This window comes from Hemitrygon akajei, unplaced genomic scaffold (genome assembly GCF_048418815.1).
Source record: "Hemitrygon akajei unplaced genomic scaffold, sHemAka1.3 Scf000178, whole genome shotgun sequence".
NCBI lineage: Eukaryota > Metazoa > Chordata > Chondrichthyes > Myliobatiformes > Dasyatidae > Hemitrygon > Hemitrygon akajei.
In genome coordinates, this window is record NW_027332064.1 from 610,385 (window position 1) to 622,172 (window position 11,788).

Consider the following 11,788-nt stretch of genomic DNA (forward strand, 5'->3'; position numbering starts at 1 on the left):
GATGGGACGGTTTGGATGGAGATTCACTCTGTGTCTGACCCCGGGCTTATGTGATGGGACGGTGAGGAGGGAGATTCACTCTGTGTCTGACCACGGGCTTTTGTGATGGGACGGTGAGGAGGCAGATTCACTCTGTGTCTGACCCCTTGAATTTGTGATAGGATGGTGTGGAAGGAGTTTCACTCTGTGTCTTACCCCGGGAATGTGTGATGGGACAGTTTGGATGGAGATTCACTCTGTGACTGACCCGGGCTTTCGTGATGGGACGGTGAAGAGGGAGATTCACTCTGTGTCTGACCCCGGGAACGTGTGATGGGACGGTCTGGATGGAGATTCACTCTGTGACTGACCCGGGCTTTCGTGATGGGACGGTGAAGAGGGAGATTCACTCTGTGTCTGACCCCGGGAACGTGTGATGGGACGGTCTGGATGGAGGTTCACAGTGAGTCTGACCCCAGGAGTGTGTGATGGGACGGTGAAGAGGGAGATTCACTCTGTGTCTGACCCCGGGAACGTGTGATGGGACGGTTTGGATGGAGGTTCACAGTGAGTCTGACCCCAGGAGTGTGTGATGGGACGGTGAAGAGGGAGATTCACTCTGTGACAGACCCCGGGAACGTGTGATGGGACGGTTTGGATGGAGATTCAATCTCTATCTGACCCCGGGGTTTTCTGATGGGACGGTGTGGAGGGAGATTTTTCTCTTTGTCTGACCCCGGGAGTTTGTGATGGAAAGGTGTGCTTGCAGATTCACTCTATGTCTGACCCCGGGTGTGTGTGTTGGGACGGTGAGGAGGGAGATTCACTCTGTGTCTGACCCCGGGAACGTGTGATGGGACGGTTTGGATGCAAATTCACTCTGTTCCTGACGCCGGGAGTGTGTGATGGGACGGTGAGGAGGGAGATTTTTCTCTTTGTCTGACCCCGGGAGTTTGTGATGGAAAGGTGTGCTTGCAGATTCACTCTATGTCTGACCCCTGGAATTTGTGATGGGATGGTGTGGAAGGAGATTCACTCAGTGTCTGACCCTGGGCTTTTGTGATGGGATTGTGTGGAGGGAGATTCACTCTGTGTCTGACCCCGTGAGTTTGTGATGGACGGTGTGGATGGAGATTCACTCTATGTCTCACCCCTGGAATTTGTGATGGGATGGTGTGGAAGGAAATTCACGCTGTGTCTGACCACGGCAATGTGTGATGGAAAGGTGTGGATGCAGTTTCACTCTATGTCTGACCCCTGGAATTTGTGATGGGTTGGTGTGGAAGGAGATTCACTCTGTGTCTGACCCCGGGCAATGTGTGATGGGACGGTTTGGATGCAGGTTCACTGAGTGTCTGACCCCGGGCTTTTGTGATAGGATTGTGTGGAGGGAGATTCACTCTGTGTCTGACCACGTGAAAGTGTGATGGGACCGTTTGGATGGAGATTCACTCTGTGTCTGACCCCGCACTTTTGTGATGGGACAGTGTGGATGGAGAATCACTGTGTCTCACCCCGCACTTTTGTGATGGGACGGTGTGGATGGAGATTCACTCTGTGTCAGACCCCGGGAGTGTGTGATGGGACGGTGTGGAGGAAGATTCACTTTGTTTCTGACCCCGGGAGTTTTTGATGGAAATGTGTGGATGCAGATTCACTCTAAATCTGACCACGGAATTTGCGATTTGACGGGGTGGAGGGAGTTTCAATCTGTGTCTGACATCGGCAATGTGTGATGGGACGGATTGGATGGAGATTCACTCTGTGTCTGACCCCGGGCTTTTGTGATGGGACGGTGAGGATGGAGATTCACTCTGTGTCTGACCCCGGGCTTTTGTGATGGGACGGTGAGGAGGGAGATTCAATATCTGTCTGACCCCGGGCTTTTGTGATGGGACGGTGTGGAGGGAGATTCACTCTGTGTCTGACCCCGGGCTTTTGTGATGGGACGGTGAGTAGGGAGATTCACTCTGTGTCTGACCCCGTGAGTACGTGATGGGCCGGTGTGGATGGAGATTCCCTCTGTGTCTGACCCCGGGACTGTGTGATGGGACGGTGTGTTTGGAAATTCACTCTGTGTCTGACCCCGGGAGTGTGTGATGGGTCGGTGTGGAGGGAGATTCACTCTGTGTCTGACCACGGGAACGTGTGATGGGACGGATTGGATGCAGATTCACTCTGTGCCTGACGCCGGGAGTGTGTGATGGGACGGTGAGGAGGGAGATTTACTCTTTGTCTGACCCCGGGAGTATGTGATGGAAAGGTGTGGATGCAGATTCACTCTATGTCTGACCACTGGAATTTGTGATGGGATGATGTGGAAGGAGATTCACTCTGTGTCTGACCACGGCATTGTGTGATTGGACAGTTTGCATGGAGGTTCACTCAGTGTCTGACCCCAGGCTTTTGTGATGGGTTTGTGTGGAGGGAGATTCACTCTGTGTCTGACCCCGGGAGATTGTGATGGGACGGTTTGGATGGGGATTCACTCTGTGTCTGACCGCGGGGAAGTGTTAAGGGGCGTTTTGGATGTAGATTCACTCTGTGTCTGACCCCGGGCTTTTGTGATGGGACGGTGTGGATGGAGATTCACTCTGAGTCTGACCCAGGGAAAGTATGATGGGACGGTTTGGATGGACATTCACTTTGTGTCTGACCCCGGGTTTTTGTGATGGGACGGTGTGGATGGAGATTCACTCTGTGTCTGACCCCGGGAAAGTGTGATGGGACGGTGTGGATGGAGATTCACTCTGTGTCAGACCCCGGGAGAGTGTGATGGGACGGTGTGGAGGGAGATTCACTCTGTTTCTGACCCCGGGAGTTTGTGATGGAAATGTGTGGTTGCAGATTCACTCTCTGTTTGACCACGGAATTTGTGAATGGACGGTGTGGAGGGAGTTTCAATCTGTGTCTGACATCGGCAATGTGTGATGGGACGGATTGGATGGAGATTCACTCTGTGTCTGACCCCGGGCTTTTGTGATGGAACGGTGAGGAGGGAGATTCAATCTGTGTCTGACCCCGGGCTTTTGTGATGGGACGGTGTGTATGGAGATTCACTTTGTGTCTGACCCAGGGTTTTTGTGATGGGCCGGTGTTAATGGAGATTCACCTTGTGTCTGACCCCGCCAGTGTGTGATGGGACGGTGATGAGGGAGATTCACTCTGTGTCTGACCCAGGGAATGTGTGATGGGACGGTTTGGATGCAGATTCACTCTGTGTCTGACCCCGGGCTTTTGTGATGGGACGGTGAGGAGGGAGATTCAATATCTGTCTGACCCCGGGCTTTTGTGTTGGGACGGTGTGGAGGGAGATTCACTCTGTGTCTGACCCCGGGCTTTTGTGGTGGGACGGTGAGTAGGGAGATTCACTCTGTGTCTGACCCCGGGAGTTCGTGATGGGCCGGTGTGGATGGAGATTCCCTCTGTGTCTTACCCCGGGAGTGTGTGATGGGACGGTGTGTTTGGAAATTCACTCAGTGTCTGACCCCGGGAGTGTGTGATGGGTCGGTGAGGAGGGAGATTCACTCTGTGTCTGACCACGGGAACGTGTGATGGGACGGATTGGATGCAGATTCACTCTGTGCCTGTCGCCGGGAGTGTGTGATGGGACGGTGAGGAGGGAGATTTCCTCTTTGTCTGACCCCGGGAGTTTGTGAAGGAAAGGTGTGGATGCAGATTCACTCTATGTCTGACCACTGGAATTTGTGATGGGATGATGTGGAAGGAGATTCACTCTGTGTCTGACCACGGCATTGTGTGATGGGACGGTTTAGATGGAGGTTCACTCAGTGTCTGACCCCAGGCTTTTGTGATGGGTTTGTGTGGAGGGAGATTCACTCTGTGTCTGACCCCGGGAGATTGTGATGGGACGGTTTGGATGGGGATTCACTCTGTGTCTGACCGCGGGGAAGTGTTAAGGGGCGTTTTGGATGTAGATTCACTCTGTGTCTGACCCCGGGCTTTTGTGATGGGACGGTGTGGATGGAGATTCACTCTGAGTCTGACCCAGGGAAAGTATGATGGGACGGTTTGGATGGACATTCACTTTGTGTCTGACCCCGGGTTTTTGTGATGGGAAGGTCTGGATGGAGATTCACTCTGTGTCTGACCCCGGGAGTTTGTGATGGGACGGTGTGGATGGAGATTCACTCTGTGTCTGACCCCGGGAAAGTGTGATGGGACGGTGTGGATGGAGATTCACTCAGTGTCTGACCCTGGGCTTTTGTGATGGGATTGTGTGGAGGGAGATTCACTCTGTGTCTGACCCCGTGAGTTTGTGATGGACGGTGTGGATGGAGATTCACTCTATGTCTCACCCCTGGAATTTGTGATGGGATGGTGTGGAAGGAAATTCACGCTGTGTCTGACCACGGCAATGTGTGATGGAAAGGTGTGGATGCAGTTTCACTCTATGTCTGACCCCTGGAATTTGTGATGGGTTGGTGTGGAAGGAGATTCACTCTGTGTCTGACCCCGGGCAATGTGTGATGGGACGGTTTGGATGCAGGTTCACTGAGTGTCTGACCCCGGGCTTTTGTGATAGGATTGTGTGGAGGGAGATTCACTCTGTGTCTGACCACGTGAAAGTGTGATGGGACCGTTTGGATGGAGATTCACTCTGTGTCTGACCCCGCACTTTTGTGATGGGACAGTGTGGATGGAGAATCACTGTGTCTGACCCCGCACTTTTGTGATGGGACGGTGTGGATGGAGATTCACTCTGTGTCAGACCCCGGGAGTGTGTGATGGGACGGTGTGGAGGAAGATTCACTTTGTTTCTGACCCCGGGAGTTTTTGATGGAAATGTGTGGATGCAGATTCACTCTAAATCTGACCACGGAATTTGCGATTTGACGGGGTGGAGGGAGTTTCAATCTGTGTCTGACATCGGCAATGTGTGATGGGACGGATTGGATGGAGATTCACTCTGTGTCTGACCCCGGGCTTTTGCGATGGGACGGTGAGGATGGAGATTCCCTCTGTGTCTGACCCCGGGACTGTGTGATGGGACGGTGTGTTTGGAAATTCACTCTGTGTCTGACCCCGGGAGTGTGTGATGGGTCGGTGTGGAGGGAGATTCACTCTGTGTCTGACCACGGGAACGTGTGATGGGACGGTTTGGAGGGAGATTCACTCAGTGTCTGACCCCGGGCTTTTGTGATGGGATTGTGTGGAGGGAGATTCACTCTGTGTCTGACCCCGGGAGTTTGTGATGGACGGTGTGGATGGAGATTCACTCTATGTCTCACCCCTGGAATTTGTGATGGGATGGTGTGGAGGGAGTTTCAATCTGTGTCTGACATCGGCAATGTGTGATGGGACGGTTTGGATGGAGATTCACTCTGTGTCTGACCCCGGGCTTAAGTGATGGGACGGTGAGGAGGGAGATTCACTCTGTGTCTGACCACGGGCTTTTGTGATGGGACGGTGAGGAGTCAGATTCACTCTGTGTCTGACCCCTTGAATTTGTGATAGGATGGTGTGGAAGGAGATTCACTCTGTGTCTTACCCCGGGAATGTGTGATGGGACAGTTTGGATGGAGATTCACTCTGTGACTGACCCGGGCTTTCGTGATGGGACGGTGAAGAGGGAGATTCACTCTGTGTCTGACCCCGGGAACGTGTGATGGGACGGTCTGGATGGAGATTCACTCTGTGTCTGACCCCGTGAGTTTGTGATGGGCCGGTGTGTATGGAGATTCACTTTATGTCTGACCCCGGTCTATTGTGATGGGACGGTGTGGATGGAGATTCACTCTGTGTCTGACCCCTGGAAAATGTGATGGGACGGTGTGGATGGAGATATACTCTGTGTCAGACCCCGGGAGTGTGTGATGGGACGGTGTGGAGGGAGATTCACTCTCTTTCTGACCCCGGGAGTTTGTGATGGAAATGTATGGTTGCAGTTTCACTCTATGTCTGACCACGGAATTTGTGAATGGACGGTGTGGAGGGAGTTTCAATCTGTGTCTGACATCGGCAATGTGTGATGGGACGGTTTGGGTGGAGATTCACTCTGTGTCTGACCCCGGGAGTCTGTGATTGGACGATGAGAAGGGAGCTTTACTCTTTGTCTGACCCCGGGAGTATGTGATGGAAAGGTGTGCATGCAGATTCACTCTATGTCTGACCCCTGGAATTTGTGATAGGATAGTGTGCAAGGAGAATCACTCTGTGTCTGACCCCGGCAATGTGTGATGAGACGGTTTGGGTGGAGATTCACTCTGTGTCTGACCCCGGGAGTCTGTGATTGGACGATGAGAAGGGAGCTTTACTCTTTGTCTGACCCCGGGAGTAGGTGATGGAAAGGTGTGGATGCAGATTCACTCTATGTCTGACCCCTGGAATTTGTGATAGGATGGTGTGTAAGGAGAATCACTCTGTGTCTGACCCCGGCAATGTGTGATGAGACGGTTTGGATGGAGGTTCACTCAGTGTCTGACCCCGAGGGGTTTAAGATGGGACGGTGTGGACGGAGATTCACTCTGTGTCTGACCACGGGAACGTGTGATGAGACGGTTTGGATGGAGGTTCACTCCGAGTCTGACCACAGGAGTGTGTGATGGGACGGTGTGGAGGGAGATTCACTCTGAGTCTGACCCCGGGAGTGTGTGATGGGACGGTTTGGAGGGAGATTCACTCAGTGTCTGACCCCGGGCTTTTGTGATGGGATTGTGTGGAGGGAGATTCACTCTGTGTCTGACCCCGGGAGTTTGTGATGGACGGTGTGGATGGAGATTCACTCTATGTCTCACCCCTGGAATTTGTGATGGGATGGTGTGGAGGGAGTTTCAATCTGTGTCTGACATCGGCAATGTGTGATGGGACGGTTTGGATGGAGATTCACTCTGTGTCTGACCCCGGGCTTATGTGATGGGACGGTGAGGAGGGAGATTCACTCTGTGTCTGACCACGGGCTTTTGTGATGGGACGGTGAGGAGGCAGATTCACTCTGTGTCTGACCCCTTGAATTTGTGATAGGATGGTGTGGAAGGAGATTCACACTGTGTCTGACCCCGTGAGTTTGTGATGGGACGGCGTGATTGGAAATTCACTCTGTGTCTGACCCCGGGCTTTTCTGATGGGACGGTGTGGAGGGAGATTCACTCTGTGTCTGACCCCGTGAGTTTGTGATGGGCCGGTGTGTATGGAGATTCACTTTATGTCTGACCCCGGTCTATTGTGATGGGACGGTGTGGATGGAGATTCACTCTGTGTCTGACCCCTGGAAAGTGTGATGGGACGGTGTGGATGGAGATATACTCTGTGTCAGACCCCGGGAGTGTGTGATGGGACGGTGTGGAGGGAGATTCACTCTCTTTCTGACCCCGGGAGTTTGTGATGGAAATGTGTGGTTGCAGTTTCACTCTATGTCTGACCACGGAATTTGTGAATGGACGGTGTGGAGGGAGTTTCAATCTGTGTCTGACATCGGCAATGTGTGATGGGACGTTTTGGGTGGAGATTCACTCTGTGTCTGACCCCGGGAGTCTGTGATTGGACGATGAGAAGGGAGCTTTACTCTTTGTCTGACCCCGGGAGTATGTGATGGAAAGGTGTGGATGCAGATTCACTCTATGTCTGACCCCTGGAATTTGTGATAGGATGGTGTGTAAGGAGAATCACTCTGTGTCTGACCCCGGCAATGTGTGATGAGACGGTTTGGATGGAGGTTCACTCAGTGTCTGACCCCGAGGGGTTTAAGATGGGACGGTGTGGATGGAGATTCACTCTGTGTCTGACCACGGGAACGTGTGATGAGACGGTTTGGATGGAGGTTCACTCCGAGTCTGACCACAGGAGTGTGTGATGGGACGGTGTGGAGGGAGATTCACTCTGAGTCTGACCCCGGGAGTGTGTGATGGGACGGTTTGGAGGGAGATTCACTCAGTGTCTGACCCCGGGCTTTTGTGATGGGATTGTGTGGAGGGAGATTCACTCTGTGTCTGACCCCGGGAGTTTGTGATGGACGGTGTGGATGGAGATTCACTCTATGTCTCACCCCTGGAATTTGTGATGGGATGGTGTGGAGGGAGTTTCAATCTGTGTCTGACATCGGCAATGTGTGATGGGACGGTTTGGATGGAGATTCACTCTGTGTCTGACCCCGGGCTTATGTGATGGGACGGTGAGGAGGGAGATTCACTCTGTGTCTGACCACGGGCTTTTGTGATGGGACGGTGAGGAGGCAGATTCACTCTGTGTCTGACCCCTTGAATTTGTGATAGGATGGTGTGGAAGGAGTTTCACTCTGTGTCTTACCCCGGGAATGTGTGATGGGACAGTTTGGATGGAGATTCACTCTGTGACTGACCCGGGCTTTCGTGATGGGACGGTGAAGAGGGAGATTCACTCTGTGTCTGACCCCGGGAACGTGTGATGGGACGGTCTGGATGGAGATTCACTCTGTGACTGACCCGGGCTTTCGTGATGGGACGGTGAAGAGGGAGATTCACTCTGTGTCTGACCCCGGGAACGTGTGATGGGACGGTCTGGATGGAGGTTCACAGTGAGTCTGACCCCAGGAGTGTGTGATGGAACGGTGAAGAGGGAGATTCACTCTGTGTCTGACCCCGGGAACGTGTGATGGGACGGTTTGGATGGAGGTTCACAGTGAGTCTGACCCCAGGAGTGTGTGATGGGACGGTGAAGAGGGAGATTCACTCTGTGACAGACCCCGGGAACGTGTGATGGGACGGTTTGGATGGAGATTCAATCTCTATCTGACCCCGGGGTTTTCTGATGGGACGGTGTGGAGGGAGATTTTTCTCTTTGTCTGACCCCGGGAGTTTGTGATGGAAAGGTGTGCTTGCAGATTCACTCTATGTCTGACCCCGGGTGTGTGTGTTGGGACGGTGAGGAGGGAGATTCACTCTGTGTCTGACCCCGGGAACGTGTGATGGGACGGTTTGGATGCAAATTCACTCTGTTCCTGACGCCGGGAGTGTGTGATGGGACGGTGAGGAGGGAGATTTTTCTCTTTGTCTGACCCCGGGAGTTTGTGATGGAAAGGTGTGCTTGCAGATTCACTCTATGTCTGACCCCTGGAATTTGTGATGGGATGGTGTGGAAGGAGATTCACTCAGTGTCTGACCCTGGGCTTTTGTGATGGGATTGTGTGGAGGGAGATTCACTCTGTGTCTGACCCCGTGAGTTTGTGATGGACGGTGTGGATGGAGATTCACTCTATGTCTCACCCCTGGAATTTGTGATGGGATGGTGTGGAAGGAAATTCACGCTGTGTCTGACCACGGCAATGTGTGATGGAAAGGTGTGGATGCAGTTTCACTCTATGTCTGACCCCTGGAATTTGTGATGGGTTGGTGTGGAAGGAGATTCACTCTGTGTCTGACCCCGGGCAATGTGTGATGGGACGGTTTGGATGCAGGTTCACTGAGTGTCTGACCCCGGGCTTTTGTGATAGGATTGTGTGGAGGGAGATTCACTCTGTGTCTGACCACGTGAAAGTGTGATGGGACCGTTTGGATGGAGATTCACTCTGTGTCTGACCCCGCACTTTTGTGATGGGACAGTGTGGATGGAGAATCACTGTGTCTCACCCCGCACTTTTGTGATGGGACGGTGTGGATGGAGATTCACTCTGTGTCAGACCCCGGGAGTGTGTGATGGGACGGTGTGGAGGAAGATTCACTTTGTTTCTGACCCCGGGAGTTTTTGATGGAAATGTGTGGATGCAGATTCACTCTAAATCTGACCACGGAATTTGCGATTTGACGGGGTGGAGGGAGTTTCAATCTGTGTCTGACATCGGCAATGTGTGATGGGACGGATTGGATGGAGATTCACTCTGTGTCTGACCCCGGGCTTTTGTGATGGGACGGTGAGGATGGAGATTCACTCTGTGTCTGACCCCGGGCTTTTGTGATGGGACGGTGAGGAGGGAGATTCAATATCTGTCTGACCCCGGGCTTTTGTGATGGGACGGTGTGGAGGGAGATTCACTCTGTGTCTGACCCCGGGCTTTTGTGATGGGACGGTGAGTAGGGAGATTCACTCTGTGTCTGACCCCGTGAGTACGTGATGGGCCGGTGTGGATGGAGATTCCCTCTGTGTCTGACCCCGGGACTGTGTGATGGGACGGTGTGTTTGGAAATTCACTCTGTGTCTGACCCCGGGAGTGTGTGATGGGTCGGTGTGGAGGGAGATTCACTCTGTGTCTGACCACGGGAACGTGTGATGGGACGGATTGGATGCAGATTCACTCTGTGCCTGACGCCGGGAGTGTGTGATGGGACGGTGAGGAGGGAGATTTACTCTTTGTCTGACCCCGGGAGTATGTGATGGAAAGGTGTGGATGCAGATTCACTCTATGTCTGACCACTGGAATTTGTGATGGGATGATGTGGAAGGAGATTCACTCTGTGTCTGACCACGGCATTGTGTGATTGGACAGTTTGCATGGAGGTTCACTCAGTGTCTGACCCCAGGCTTTTGTGATGGGTTTGTGTGGAGGGAGATTCACTCTGTGTCTGACCCCGGGAGATTGTGATGGGACGGTTTGGATGGGGATTCACTCTGTGTCTGACCGCGGGGAAGTGTTAAGGGGCGTTTTGGATGTAGATTCACTCTGTGTCTGACCCCGGGCTTTTGTGATGGGACGGTGTGGATGGAGATTCACTCTGAGGCTGACCCAGGGAAAGTATGATGGGACGGTTTGGATGGACATTCACTTTGTGTCTGACCCCGGGTTTTTGTGATGGGACGGTGTGGATGGAGATTCACTCTGTGTCTGACCCCGGGAAAGTGTGATGGGACGGTGTGGATGGAGATTCACTCTGTGTCAGACCCCGGGAGAGTGTGATGGGACGGTGTGGAGGGAGATTCACTCTGTTTCTGACCCCGGGAGTTTGTGATGGAAATGTGTGGTTGCAGATTCACTCTCTGTTTGACCACGGAATTTGTGAATGGACGGTGTGGAGGGAGTTTCAATCTGTGTCTGACATCGGCAATGTGTGATGGGACGGATTGGATGGAGATTCACTCTGTGTCTGACCCCGGGCTTTTGTGATGGAACGGTGAGGAGGGAGATTCAATCTGTGTCTGACCCCGGGCTTTTGTGATGGGACGGTGTGTATGGAGATTCACTTTGTGTCTGACCCAGGGTTTTTGTGATGGGCCGGTGTTAATGGAGATTCACCTTGTGTCTGACCCCGCCAGTGTGTGATGGGACGGTGATGAGGGAGATTCACTCTGTGTCTGACCCAGGGAATGTGTGATGGGACGGTTTGGATGCAGATTCACTCTGTGTCTGACCCCGGGCTTTTGTGATGGGACGGTGAGGAGGGAGATTCAATATCTGTCTGACCCCGGGCTTTTGTGTTGGGACGGTGTGGAGGGAGATTCACTCTGTGTCTGACCCCGGGCTTTTGTGGTGGGACGGTGAGTAGGGAGATTCACTCTGTGTCTGACCCCGGGAGTTCGTGATGGGCCGGTGTGGATGGAGATTCCCTCTGTGTCTTACCCCGGGAGTGTGTGATGGGACGGTGTGTTTGGAAATTCACTCAGTGTCTGACCCCGGGAGTGTGTGATGGGTCGGTGAGGAGGGAGATTCACTCTGTGTCTGACCACGGGAACGTGTGATGGGACGGATTGGATGCAGATTCACTCTGTGCCTGTCGCCGGGAGTGTGTGATGGGACGGTGAGGAGGGAGATTTCCTCTTTGTCTGACCCCGGGAGTTTGTGAAGGAAAGGTGTGGATGCAGATTCACTCTATGTCTGACCACTGGAATTTGTGATGGGATGATGTGGAAGGAGATTCACTCTGTGTCTGACCACGGCATTGTG